The 14499-nt window shown below is 43.8% G+C and overlaps 1 protein-coding gene across 1 annotated transcript in view; it reads right to left on the bottom strand.

Moving 5' to 3' along the window:
- MAP10 (microtubule associated protein 10) overlaps positions 1–14499 on the bottom strand; it is a 77027-nt gene that overhangs the window by 3013 nt on the left and 59515 nt on the right. The window lies entirely within an intron of this gene.

The following is a 14499-nucleotide window of genomic DNA, read 5'->3' as shown; positions in this document are numbered from 1 at the left end:
GGAGCGCCGCCCGCGCGGCGGGGAGGGCGTTCAGCCTCCCCAGGGAGTCGTTCCCCCCCGCCACCGTTGCCCCCAGCAGCGCGCCTTTGCAAAGCACCCTGGGAGTTGTAGTCCGTGCCGGGTGGGCGTTGGCGTGCCAGGACAGGCACAGGAACCGCTACCCGCCACGCCCTGCAGCGCGGGGGTACCACGGGCCCAGGGACTCTGAGGGGCTACTTGGCCCCTGGTCCCACGGGTGGGGAGACGAGCAGTACTCCGTGGCCTCCTGTGTGCCCCCAGCGCGGGGCTCGCGGCAGCCATGTTGTGGCCTGCCCTGGCCGGAGGCGGCGGTGGCAGGCCGGGTGGGGGGCAGCGGATGCAGCCGGTGGAAGCCGGGTGCTCCCTGGTGTCTGCTCACAAGCGCCCTGTGTAGCGTGGCGGCTGCTGTCGTGCTCCTGCCCTCGGCTCTGAAGGCAGCGGCCGAGGCCCTGGTCATGTTTTCCCCACTGTGGATCACGAGTAACGGCCACAGGAGCAGGGGTGGGATGGCACGCTGTGCTCCATCGGTCAGCAGGAGTGCTTGTGGAGGCAGGGAGGGACGTTAAACTGTTTTCTGCTTCTTTGTGGCCTCTTCCCACCCCAAGAGAAACATCGAGGTCTGTGCCAAGGGCTGTGTGCTGAAGAGTCTTTCCACAGTTGAGGGCGCGTACATATCTGAGATTTTAAAAACTCTGGTTCTACATTAATTAGGTTTTTCTAATCAGCTGTAACTGTCACCTCTTCATATTTAATGTGTCCATCTCAGTAATGCCCGAGTGCCTTGGACATGCATTAATAAATTCCTATTTTCTCTCCTGTCTGCATGTAATCCGGGAGTTGCAGTGGACACCCTTGTGGAGAATTTCACTCCTCGCCACCTCCTGCCTGGCGAAGACTGCCCTTCCCTTTCTGACCTCCCTTCCCTTACACCAGAGTCTCCTTGCCACAGGCACAGCAAATACTTGCAGAGCTGGGAAGAAAATTGTTTTGTTCAATTAGTAAGTTGACTCTAAAACAATGTATCCTAAACTGATGGTGTACGGTTAAAGTTACAGTACACCCTCACCATTTACCACCAGGAAAGTAACTAAAAGAAAGGCCAATCCTCTCTCCGTTTGTTCTTTTTATTCCCTCCTTTTTTCCCCTTTCCTTCCTCTGCCAAATCACAATCACTTTTTAGAAAAGCAGAAACCAGCAGGAAATGGTTAAAGAATCCAAGCCTTCACTGTTGGTCAGATCCCTTGATCATTATTATTTAAAGGACACCTTTCATTAGCTGTTATGTCTGAGAAGAGAGTTAAGGAGTTTGACCTCTGAATTGTGACCAGGGCTTGAGAAGCAAATAATTAAGTTGTTCTCAGTTCCTCCACTGCCTCTATTCTAAGCACATGAGTCTAAGAGCTACAAGTCCTCTGCCGTCAAGGCTGCTAGTGTTCGGGTGTTGCCATTGTACTGGCATTGTGGCAGACGAAGCAAATGGCCAGTCCGTTTCGCTGCCACATTCATCTCCTGCCATCAGTCATCTGCTTTCCTTGTGTTTCCTTTTCCTCCAGCTCATTCCCATCCCAGGAGGGTCTGGCAGTTTAGTTGTCATTCTCCGTAAAGGAAGAATGACAAAAGACCCCCTGATACACTGAAAGCGACGGATATATTTAACAGTGGTCAAATAGTCGCTCTCAAGATCCCCGGGAAGACAATGGATAGGCATTTTGCCCATTTTACAGATGGGCATACTGTGACTATGATGTTTAGTCCAAGATTTCTAACCTCTTAATTTTGAAACTTCCAGCCTGTGTAGGCAAGAGACGCATCTTTGTGTGTGGTAACTGCGACTGAAGTTAGGGGGTCAATTATGGAGGAACCAAAGCCTTGTTTTAAGATGCTGAGCCTCTGCACTCCAAACAGTTTCATGTGAAACTGAAATTTTCAGTTTCATGTCCCTGAAAATCAGCCCTATTCCTGTATTTCATTCTGCACAGACAATATAAATAAAAATTACTGAATACTTGTGAAAACTATAGGTGTTAATAAGCTGTGTAAGATCAGTCAGCGAGTTAGTGACAAAGCAATTATTTAAATAGAAAGGGATATTGATTTTTAAGTTTATTCTTGTTGGAGTATTTTATTAAGTCAATCCTCTGGTCACAAAAGCATCTTTATCTTCAAAATAAACAGCAAACAACATTTTGTTGTTGAGTTGCAAGTTAGAAAAAAAGACTTTTTTCTTTCCAATAGTCCTAGTTTCTACTAACCACCATTTTAAAGAGACTTGTGATAACACTTCCTTAGATTGCATGTCACAAAAGAGTGGTTTAGAAAATAGGCATGCCTCAGAGAGGCAGGGTTATGGAGCCAAATTTCATTACCTGCTACTGCCCCAAAGACAGCAGGTACATATTAGGATCTATAGTAGTTACATTCAGTAATTTTTTTAAAATAGCTCTGGTTCTTCTCAGTGCAATCTCTTCAGTCCTCCTTTCTTAGAACTAGACTTCAATTCTTCTGTTTTATTTTTTCTAAAAGACTGGAAGACTGAGGAATTTTGCTGATTCAGTGAAGTCTTTCACTGACCTTATTTGTATGTTTGAAGTACTAACATTTCGTCTCAAAAAATTCCGACCCAGACAATTGGTATCATTAGCAGCAACTCAGCAACTTTGGTTCAAATCTATCTTTTGAAGGCTCTGAAATGCCTTCTTTTGCCCTTAATTTCTGTAAAATTTCAGATTTATTGATCTCTCTACACAAAGAGATCTCTCTATACACTTGTATACCTGTTTATGGATGGAGAAGTATGACTATTAAAAAAAAAAATCTTAAGAAAACATGGATTTTTCTAGATCTACAATTAAATCTACTTATTCTAGTGTCATTCTAAAGATTGCGTTTTTTACAGATCAAATGCTGGAGTAAAGAGGCATTGTTCACCTGGATATAAAATTGCTCTTCTCCGTGCAGAATCTGCAGGGCGATGCTTGGAATTTGTGCAAATATTTAGCCTGGTGGCACTCTGATTCAGAAGGGGGTCAGACAATCTGCTGGAATATTCATCTGCAACATAATATCGGTTCTTAAAATAGTCCAGCTTAAAATGCCTCCCAGAGAAGACTTATTTAGTCTTTTCTCAGCTGTCTGTTGAGTCAGCCGCTTGCAAAAGGGCAATAAACAGGAAGAAATTCAGGAATAACGATGGCAGCCCGATAACTCTCTCAGTTTTCATGAACTCTTCTTCAGTTCAGAAAAAATGAAAAATTATAAAATACATGAGCAAAGCATTTGAGGTTTTTGCAATATATTTAGGTTTCTCTCTTTAAGAATCTAGGAAAGGTTTCAAAAAGGAATAAAGTCAAATGAGAATGTTCAATCTATTCAGAAATTACTGATTGCATATGTTTCTGTATATTGTGCAGAGTTTTGCAGGGAGCTTTGCTGTTTCCTGTGTCCAAATTCTACTTCATGATCCTTAAGTTTGTGCTGACCCAGATCTAATGATGTATGGAGCAGCCTAGGAACAGTTGCAATGGTATTATTACCACAGGCGTTTTGATATCCATCAAAATGAAGGATACCGTGGTTTCTCCCCGCTTCTCAGGTTGTAGCCTCCTGTCCACAAAGTGCCCCATCGGTTGGGTGGTCAGGACAGCTGGTACAGAATCTATTCAGACTTAAAGCTCCAAAATACCTCCCTTGCATTGCTACCCTAAAGATGCTTGTTAACTCCTCTTACTTCAGTATGATAGCTCTCATGTTTATTTTCATTCTTTACTATCTTTAGCAGGCTTTGGGAGTGTTAAAATAAACATTATTTGCCTAGTCGTGTGGCCCTTCTCCATTTGGCAAACACCAGTCTGTTTCCTGTCTTTTTAATGATTTCATTGCTGTCCTTAGTATTTTACTCTCTCAGAGTGGTGAGACTTAAGGCTTATGGCAGAGTTACTTCTGCAAAGTCAGCAGGGGTGGCACACAGGATTGTTTTCTCATTACCTCAGGGGGGGAAAAATGGTTGGCCTTCAAGATATGTGTGAATCTGTGGCTTTCACAGCCAGCTTGGAAATACAACCCATGCCAGCTTGCCTTCTGATTCCAAATTTCTTCAAGGATTAATGGGACTGCGGCAAAACACAGCTTCTCCTTCTGTACTGAGCAGTCCTCAACGTCTTTCCTGGATCTGAGGAAACTCAGTCCAAGCAGACACTTAAAGGAAACATGGGAAAATCTGGCAAATACTTGAGAGAGAATGACACTGTGGGAGCCAACAGGAAGCAGGATGTCACAAATACAGGAGCTTAGACAACTATATTGAACATGACAATGAGACATATCCATAAGGGTCACATCTGAGGTGATTTCCTTTATTTAAAAAAAATTCTTATTAAAGCCAATAGACATTTTTGCTTAAAACAGAACAATAGTGAAGGGTCAACCTCAGGATTCAGCCCACTGAATATTCTTTGCATAATGCCCAGCAACATGCAAAGCCAATTTCCTTAAATAACTGGGTGTCATTAGCACATGGAGGCTTTACCATCAGTCTTTCCTTTTATTTGCTATAAACCATCATGAACTCATTTGGTATTAATGGAAACCCCATGGGTTCGCATGCTGTCATTTAGCATTAATTAACGTGTCATTGTTTAAATTGTGTTACTCCCCATCCAATAGCTGGGAAGCTCTCAGATAGTTCTCAAAGGGATCGATTTATTTTCTTTGGCTTCATGGTTGCAGCCCATACTTGTCACGCACATATGTACTGAATGATGAAAGGATTCCAGGTGCTTAGCCATCCAAAGAGGACAGCTTAATCACATAGCAACACAGTTGCGTGCATATGTTTGAGAAGCAGAGAAAATCTGTACCTAAAGTTTTCTTCAAGGTGTGTGGGTCCTTACAATTCCTGTTGTAACTGTAGAGCAGGATAGGTCCTCAGCCCCTCTCAGGGTTTAGCATTCTCTCTGTAGGCAGTGATTTTTCAGACTCGCCACCTCCTAAAAAGCTACGTTTACAGCATTCCTCTAGCTCAAGCTGGGAACCATTGGGGGCAAATTGCAGTTCAAATATCTGACAGAGCTTCTGACAGCGAAAGCTCTTGTGAGCCTCAGGATGGTTCTTAAAGTCAATTCAACAGTTAGATGAGATTTCATTAAAATAAAAAATTGAAGATGTCTGCAAATATTTGAGTAGGAAACAGTTAGTATTGTGTGCATTGTACCATCACGCTGATGACACTCATTGTTTAATCTGTCATAATTACCATTGTAAAGTATGTTTTTTCAGAGGTTTACAGTACAGCTGTTTTGTTCACTGCATATTTTCAACCTCTAAGGTGTTTCTCTTTTTCCCTTTAAAAACAAATTAAAATCAGTTTGACTGCTTTGAGAGCTCTCCTTTAGAGAGAGCAAAACAAAAAGAGCCAGGGATGTTGTTATGCAGAGCTGCAGAGCTGGACCAGATCCTCCTCACTGGTTGTGCACGAGACTGAGTGATACTCAAGAGCCTGTGCCTGGTAGGAAGGAGGCAGAAATATTCCATCCCACTTAGTGAACAGGAGGTATGAAGCTGCTTGTGGAGGTCGCAAAAAGAGGAACCAATTAGCCCTGTATTTTTCATGTCCCTTCTTGTTTTCCAAGGAGACATGGTGGCAATCCCCTGGTTCAGTAAGGTAGACTGTGAGAGAAATGGCTCTCTAATGAACGTTTGTCCCTGGCTTGCCTGGCAGTGGGATTTCCACTCTAAAGATGAGGTCCTTTTCTTGGCTAACAGCTTTGCTCCAGGGATCTCAACAGCGATGTCCCTCCCGCACGCTTCATCCCTTCAAGCTTCTGTCTTTACTCTTACTCTGCCAGGCGGCAAGTATGGAGTACTTCCCACTGGTGTCCTGCTAATGTCTGTAACTTGCTGACTCTTACTTACCATGGTGGTGGCTGTGATGTGAAACTTAAATGTATGGGTAGGGCAAAATCATGGCCTGTTACATTGCTTTATTGATTAGAAGGAAAGAATAAGCTGTGCTTTAGGATGATAAATGTGGGAATCTGGAGATCTAGCTTCAACTCTCTTTTTTGCCATAGGTTTCCTTAGGAAGATCTAATTTCTCTGTGCCTGAGTTCCTCTCATAAGACATGACCGGTGTTTCATAGAGATGCTGAGTGGATAAGTACCCCCTGGAAGGGAACAAATCTCTGGGATGCACAGAGGACAGCAGCAGCATCCCTGCCAGCCCTGCAGGCCCCTGCCCTGGGGAGTGATGGTGAGTGGCTATCATTGGGATTGTTTTGCTTGCCCCTGAAATGCAGTACCAAAGCGTGGTGGTGAGGCCACCAGCCCTCCACAAGCAGTGAAGAGCGGCTGGAAGCGAGCAATTCCTTATTGCAAGGCCTGACCAGCTCTTTCCCGTGTTTCAGGAGTGGGCACTGCAGCACAAGGGGAGACGCTCTGAGAGGCCGGTGCATCTGCGTAGCTCGCCGTGTTGCCATGCAGGGCTCTCAGGCACTGAAAATGTGGCAGCCTGCCTGAGCTAATTATCTCCCCAGCTCTTGAGAGGGCTAGTCCAGGCACGGCACCGTGCTGATGCAGCTGTCCTGCTGCCGGTTCCTCAGCTGGTCCCGTCTGGGAGATCCCAGGGCTGCGCTCCGTTGCAGAGCCTAGCTATGCCTGTAGGAACTTTTCACAGGTAGTCGCAATGCTGGAAAAGTATTTAATTCACTGCTATGCAAATAGCCCTGTGGGCTACAGCTATGGAGGAAAATAGGTTTGTTTCTCTTGTGCTACACCGTGTAGTCTGCATGGGCAGAAAGACAGAGCGCTGTCTGTTGTAAGCCCCTGACACAAGGTCAGACAAGAGCTGTGCCAGTGCAGAGGCCTGGCTGGCCAAACTCCCCCCTTGTCTAACTCCACTGACCTTCTCTGAGCTAATTCAGGAGTGTCTTTGGCCCAGTAAGTTCAGCTAAAGCAGCTGTGATTGCCCTAACACAAAGTTTCCTGGTTTTGCTGGTATGTATTTTAAGCTTATTGCTATTTCAGTGCAGTTTCATGCATTTCCTATTTGAACAGTTCCTGTCAGAAGCATGTATTGTTTGGGAAGACGTGGCATTAATTATTGCGTGAATTATTTGTTGTGTGGGTACCGTGGAAGAAATAGATGGGAACTATTCCAAATGGTCTTTAATGAGTTCAGTCATCCAAGATCCTGATTTCCATCTCATAAATAATAAACTGTCCTCAATATGCTAATTCAAATTTGCCTTTAAATTGCTTATTTTAATTTTGCAGAGGAAATAATCACGACGAAAAAGTTCTGAAAAATGCAAGCCTGCCGTGTTTCTGTGGCAGGGCACTCAGAGGTTGCAGTGTCTCATCCTCTTCCCCACACTAAGACCTGAGAGAGTGAGCATGTGACTAGGCTGGTAATGGTTTCATGTCGTGAAGAGTAAAATTTGAAATGTAATGAATGAAAATATATATGAAATCTTTGCTCCATAAAGGAAGGGTCCTTAATATAAGCTTACGCAGTGAGCTCGTTGCCGTCTCCTTTTGATGGGATCTCCAGTCTCAATTTCCGCTGCTGATCGTTTGCTGTTCGGGCCAATGGAGGCCAGAAGTGCTGCTCTGACAATAGACCTAGCCTCTGGCAAGGTAATGGTGTGTGCTCAGCAGTGACCCATCTGCTTCATCAAATGCAACATCACCAGTCTTTTAGACAAGTCTCATCTAGTCTTGCAGTGGCGGGTGATGATTTTTCAAAAAGCCTTCTCATATTTGCGGACACTTGTACGAGGCATGAATGTACCAGTAACCGGACTAATGATTTACCACTCTGCTAACTATAAATAGAAATATTTCTGCTCCAGGCAGGCAAGTCATTACACTCAGAGAGTTTGGTACTGATGTAACAGTTAGCCATGAGACTATTTTGTTCTGAAAACATCCTTTTCATTCTTTTTTTTTTCTCCTCACAGCATTTAACCTTCAGTAAACACATATCATGATTTTACATGAACCTGTGGTCTCTGGGCTGTCTGTAAGTCCAGACTAAACAATAGCACATAGCATAGCAAAAAAACTGCAAGAAAAGTAAAAGAGGTGTATTTTGGACATGTATTAGCTGGTCACACATCATTCAGATTTGTTAAGGTTCGATACCGGATAAATAGACAGGAATAGAAGGTTTGGATGGTCCTGCAGGCACATCTTACTGGAAACACAGTTGCAGAAATTTCATTTCAAGAGACAAACCAGTGAAAAAAACCAAACAGGTTACTCTATTTCCTGCCCTGGAAGGAATGGCAGCTTTTTGAAAACATTAATATCCTCAGTCAGGCATTGCAAATATTAGTTCTTAGTTCCTTCAAGGAATAAAAAGAGATAAAAATAGAAGCCACTCTGAAACCTCCCAGAGGCTGACAAATGCATTCATTCACTTCTTTATAATGACATCTTTCATGAAGGCCTTAACACTGGAAATTCTCAGAGGAGGATTCCTTCCCCCCAATGCTTTCTCACTTCTGTTGAAAGCTATCTGTATCATTGCGAGCAGACAGGGGGTAAAATACTTTCTGAAAACTCAGCTGTGCTTTTGTAGGCTGATCTCAAACAGGAAAAAGGCTCATTCTCCTGAGTGCACCGAGAACGCGGTGCTGCGACCTGGAACGGTGTGGGAGTATCTGGCTGTGGTGGGACAGCCCACCTGTGAGGGGGTGGCTGCGTGCGGTTCTTGGCAAGAGGTGAGCAAAGTGCAACCCCTGCACCTCAAATCTGTGTGTGAGAAACACACGCTGCACAAAACAGATGTCAAATTTGCAGCAGCTTTCATTTCACTCTCTACTCCTCTCATTCGTATGTCTTCCCAGTTTGTTCATCTCTACTGTAAGGCCTGCATTCATCCTGCTTAGCAGAGGCAACCTAGTCACATTTGACCTCTGCTTCAGGGAGGGAGAGAGGCTCTTCCAGAGCTGTCAGATCTTCAGATTAACTGACTCCCTCTCTGAGGAGCCTCTTTTTGTCTGTTGATTGTACAGGAACCAAGGCTTGTTTAGCTGGCTTGGTTAAGTGTCCACAGTTGAGTGGGGTGATCTTGATCTCTACACTTCAATCTTTGGTAAGGTTGGCAGGCAAACAGAGCAGTCAGTTGCTTTATTTTTCTTACACTAATTTTAAGAGTCTTTTTCACAGCCGGAGTGTAAAGCAAAGCCCAGCACATTGCTTACATTGACACCGGGAGTTAAAGCTGGAGCCTGAAATGGTATCGTTACTGCAGGTGGAATTCGTCTGACCAAATGCAGACTGAACATAGAGATGAATAGAGATGAACCCCGAAAGACTCTCTTTCACTCCTCACACTACAAATGAACCTAGAACCAATAGCTCAGGGGTAGTCATGTGCACCTAGAGATATGTAGGTAACTTGCATCCACAATATCTGCAGAGCTCCCTCCATGGCAGTCATTCCAGAGCAAGGGGTCGGCCACACAGGTGAACTAAAGGTATAGGACTGAAGGGCACCACCTGAGTTATTGAGTCAGTGCCTCTCAAATTGCAGAAAGGCATGCTGCAGATGCGCAGTCCTGTGCACTGTAGCTCATCTCACCCCGGGATGCTGTACATTTCCAGGCTTCTCACAACAGACTCCAAGTCTGTGCTAGAAGACCAAATGCCACAACAGTTGTGCCACAGGAGGAGAACAGAAGAGATCAAGGGCATTTCTAAGTCCTCCTGGCTAGCAGGAAGTTTGCTGGGTGACATTTGCAGACACTTCCAGACCATGCACTATGCTGCAGAGGAAGACAAACAAAAACCAGCAGTCTCTGATGAGCTAATCTGGAAGAGGATTGCTTCCTGGTTCCAAATCTGGTGATTAGCTCAACCCTGAGCATCTGAACAAGCGTAGACAGCTGATGGATGCTGATACCTCGAGGAGCACTGATGAACCTTGCGTCTCTCAGTGACCATGTCTACACCCTTAACTGACCCAACATGAAATAAAATACTCTATCTTAAATCCCTGTGAAAAAAGAAGAGAAGGGTCAGGAAAAAGTGTATCGTTCAAGAAAAATGTCAGCCCTGGGAGTATAACTTTAATTATTAAACTATACTGGTCTAATTTTACTCCTATAATTTCCCATGTACACAACAAGATCTCCAGTGGGGGGTTATTTTTTTTCTTTTATAAACAAAGACTTTGCTTTGTTATGTACTGCTGTTTGACACAGTCTCTGATTGTATAAAAGGCAGATCTTTAAACAATGTGCTGTGATCTTATCTGATCTGCAAGCTGGAGGATATATCAACAGTATAATTTGTGGCAGGATATTTGCATAGATGTGGTGAAGTGTGTTGGAAACTCCTGTGAAATCACACAGGCAAAAAGGAGACAGTATTAGCTTAAATAAGTGAGGCTATCAGCTTAACAGCTCCATGAATATGTGTTCTTTCTAGAATAGGAAATCACAGTTTGCAAGTACTTAAAGCCAGCTAAGAGAAAACACACTGATTGTGATTTTCTGTCACTAACATATTGAATCACACAGGGAACCAGTAACTACATACAGAGAGTTTCAGCTGTCGTTCTCGGGTTCGCGTGTGGCTCCGTAACTCCATCGCTGGTATCCAAAGGCTGTTCTTGGCCCCAGAGAAAGGAGGGCTGAAGGGCTTGGCCCCAGAGAAGGGGGGCTGCCGTTCTGAAGTTGTTAGTAGGCAAGAGGTGGCATTCTGCAAATGACCACTGCCGTCACAAACAAAATTACTCGGTTCCTCTGCTGGTATTCTTGAATTGACATTGCCAGCGCTGTTCAGGAGACCAAGCTAAATTATCATAACAGACCCTTCTGGCCAAAAAAATCTGTGCATCACTGAGAGGTACTCCCTGTGCATCAGGGTCGAGATACATATTAGCATAATTTAGGGACAGAGTGCAGCTCATGTTGTCAGTGAGTCTACTCATACCATGGAAAAAAATGTACTTTAGCTTCTACAGCAGAATAATTCACATATTCTGCACTTGCTTGAAGAAAATAAACTGTGCTGTACTCTACATAATAAAGGGCTTCTCTTCTTGAACAGTACTTATAGTTGTAACCTAGCAAGAATACTAGGGAAGCTGGAAACATCAGCTTTGCCCAGACAGCCAAAAACTTTCCTTTATATTGTGCCAGTAGTTGCACCATCTGGAGCCCTGATGCCGTAACGGGATGTGTGAAGGCTACAGATAATGTAAAGCTCCAGATCTGGAATTGAAGCTTCCCCGATGTGAGGAGTGTTGGTGTTGGTTATGCTCCATGTCTAGCCGCTTTTTAAGTTGCAAAAGATTTCCATTTCTAGTATAACACCCTGTAAAAAAAGAGCATGCACTGACTTCTCTTGTTAAAATTCCTTTCAGTTTCTTAGGGTTTTTTTCCCTTTATTAGTTAAGAATGGTAGAGGTCGGTGGAGCTTTGTAAAGGACCTTTTCAGCAAGGGTGAAGCATATTAATCACGCTGCAAATCCTGCCTGCTGACTGATGGGGTGCCTCTCTGTGCTGGTGTACAGGCCTGTCAGAGCCCTGGGGGAGCTGTATGCACACGTGGGCACCTGATGTATGGGTTATCTTACAGGGATGGAGAACAGCTGAGAGTTGAAAGAGTGAAAAGCAACAAAGTTGTGCCAGATGCAAAAAGTAAATGAGCAGAAGGAAACCCCAAACTATTCATTTTCACTGTCACTTTCTTTGTTACCTCTTTGGACAAGTGTGATATCCAAGTTAACCACATTGTCCTTTTTTCTTGTCCTTGACTGTGTTTGTATCTTTGCATAGGGATGGAGAACAGCTGAGAGTTGAAAGAGTGAAAAGCAACAAAGTTGTGCCAGATGCAAAAAGTAAATGAGCAGAAGGAAACCCCAAACTATTCATTTTCACTGTCACTTTCTTTGTTACCTCTTTGGACAAGTGTGATATCCAAGTTAACCACATTGTCCTTTTTTCTTGTCCTTGACTGTATTTGTATCTTTGCATTTATTGTTAGGTTTTGTCACGTTATCAGCTTCCAAGAGCGGTACGCCAAATCAGACGTTTCTGCTCTAAGCTGTAAGTCTCCAAGTAGGACGAATGAGTTTGGTTTCTTCCCTAAAAGTTCAAAATGTCCTTGCTTGCTCCTAGGGTCCTCCATGGGCTGCTATTCTGGTTAAATTCAAGAGCTTGGTTCCGGAGTCTTTGCTCCATGAGGGAGATCAGGCTTCTTCCTTTGAGAGCTTGCTCCTGACCTGAATGACGAAGAGACTGAAACAAGGGCAGGGTGAAGCTGGGGAAGGTTTGCTCGCTGATGGAGCTCATTAGAGGACTTCGCTGCCTTGCTACTAAGCCTTTTGGTTCTGCCAAGTTTCTTGATGAGAGCTGCAGGAGTAACAATAGAAAAGTAGGTCAGGAGTAGATCTTGTAAATCTACTCAAAGAGCCAAGAGTACAGTTTGTGTAGAAGAAGAAGAAAGAAAGGAAAAAAACAAATAGGAAGATTTTGGGGTGAAGAGGAGAGGAAGGCCAGAAGCTTAGGTAGGGCTTCCTATGTGAACCTTGATGTGTAATTATACCCCTGCTTACAGATTGCTTTCTTACAGTGTCTGAAAAATTCTTCAGTGTCTTCAGCAGGGCTTTCATTAGCACTTCTGAATCTCTTCTTCTGCAATTGCTGTTAGCACTAAGGCCAGCCTGCCTGCCTGCAGGGATTTTGACTATACACTGGATGAGCAATGTGCTGGCCTGCTGTATACACATTTCAAGTGTGTAGCTGCACCCCTACTGAGACCCGGGGAAAAGCAACAGCAGAAAAACAAGAGCTTTTGCAGGATGGACGGTTTCCTTTGAAATGAGGTAGGCATGTGATTTCTTTAAAGGGGAGAAAATCAATAGAAGGATTTTTTAGGTTGGAAAAAACACCATCCCCAGTGTTGTCTTTGGGAGTGAACTTTCAAAACACATCTCGGTTTGGGCAATACGCAGTGCTTATCCAGCACGCACACAGCATACACCTCGACTTTTTATTCAACTGAACTTTTTGCCACTCTGGCAAAACTTCTAACAAATAGCTGGTGTCATGAGTTTTTTTTCTTTTTAGGCCTAAAATCCTAGGAGGTTTCTGTAACACACAGTTTAACCCCTGACACACTGAACTGTAACCTGATTTTAAGCAAAAACTGACTGTGGCTCTTCCAGCACGTGCATAATTCCAGCTAGCTTCCAGCAAATATTGTATACATCTACATTATATATGTATTTCTTCTGCTTTTTATTAGAACCCTTGTTGGCTGTTAGGGTTTTTGCCGTTCATTTCTTTTTGAGTGCTTTTAACTTGTTTTTAATTTTTATTTTCCCAGAAGTTAGAATACAATTTTAAAAAAGCATGTTAATGTGATACACCGTTTCAGCTGAAGTAAAAGCCCTTTAGCATACGCATTTAGTCAGAGAAAATGGGACTTTCTGAGAGAGGAATGGGATTTATTCTTACCAGTGTCATCCTTTCATGTGGAAAATTCCCCTTAAAAATGATGTTGCATTTGGGACAGCTTCTTGTGCATCGGGCAATTTCTGCATTTGGTGGTACAAGCCAGCACATTTCCCCACCCTCAGTCAAACTGGGTGCAGCTCTGCCTGCTGGTTTTCCCCTATAAATAATTAATACATCAGTTGATAGGCAATGAACATTTTATGAAGGCCATTTAAACAAAACAGAACGACATCTTCCTTGCATCTATCAGTGAGAGACTTTTTCATCTCTCCTGCAAATTCTCTCATTTTCCTTCTGAAAGTTGGAAACCTCTGCCAAGAAAACACAAACAGGAGACTCTTCATTATCATCATAACACAGAGTTTTGAAGGAATGCTGTCAACTTAGACAACTACATTGCTGCCTGAAATGTTTTACCTCGTAGTGTTACGAGGGCAGCATGAAACTCACTGAGAGTTTAGGAAGATACATTTCTCCTTGTTTTTCACTTTTACTTCCTCCTTCTGACAGTGTTTTTCTCACTACCTAGCCTCAAGGTTTCCCTACAGCCCATCACTGAGCTGCCTGTCCTTGTACAATGAGGGCACAGGCCAGTTTTAAACATACAGGTGCAGAACTCCAGTACGTGCGCAGGAGTCACAGGTGTACAGCAGTAAAGCTGTTTTGAAATTAGCATTGGGTTTTTGTTTTGGTTTTTAGTTTATCTGAAAATCTTAGTGGTTCCTCTTTAGACAGCCCTGTATTTATCTGGAAAATAGGTCTGATGTGGACGGGGGTAGTTCTCACCCACAAATTCCCCTCTCCCGCAGCTGCATGCTACAGCGTGACCTGGAGCCCTGTGTAAAGGCACAGATATACCAGGGAAGGAGCAGGGAAGTCGTACACTGAGGAGTTAGTAGCCTGCAGGGAGTGGTAGTGATGGACAGGAGCTATTTATATTTTGGGCAGTGACCACAAAAGCCCACCACGGAGCGGCCTGGGACCACTGGCTGTACTTGTTTCTGCACTGGAA

This window comes from Aptenodytes forsteri, unplaced genomic scaffold (assembly GCF_000699145.1).
Source record: "Aptenodytes forsteri isolate BGI_AS27 unplaced genomic scaffold, ASM69914v1 Scaffold132, whole genome shotgun sequence".
NCBI lineage: Eukaryota > Metazoa > Chordata > Aves > Sphenisciformes > Spheniscidae > Aptenodytes > Aptenodytes forsteri.
Note: the sequence above shows the minus strand (reverse complement) of the source record. Positions and strands in the feature narration are given on the sequence as shown.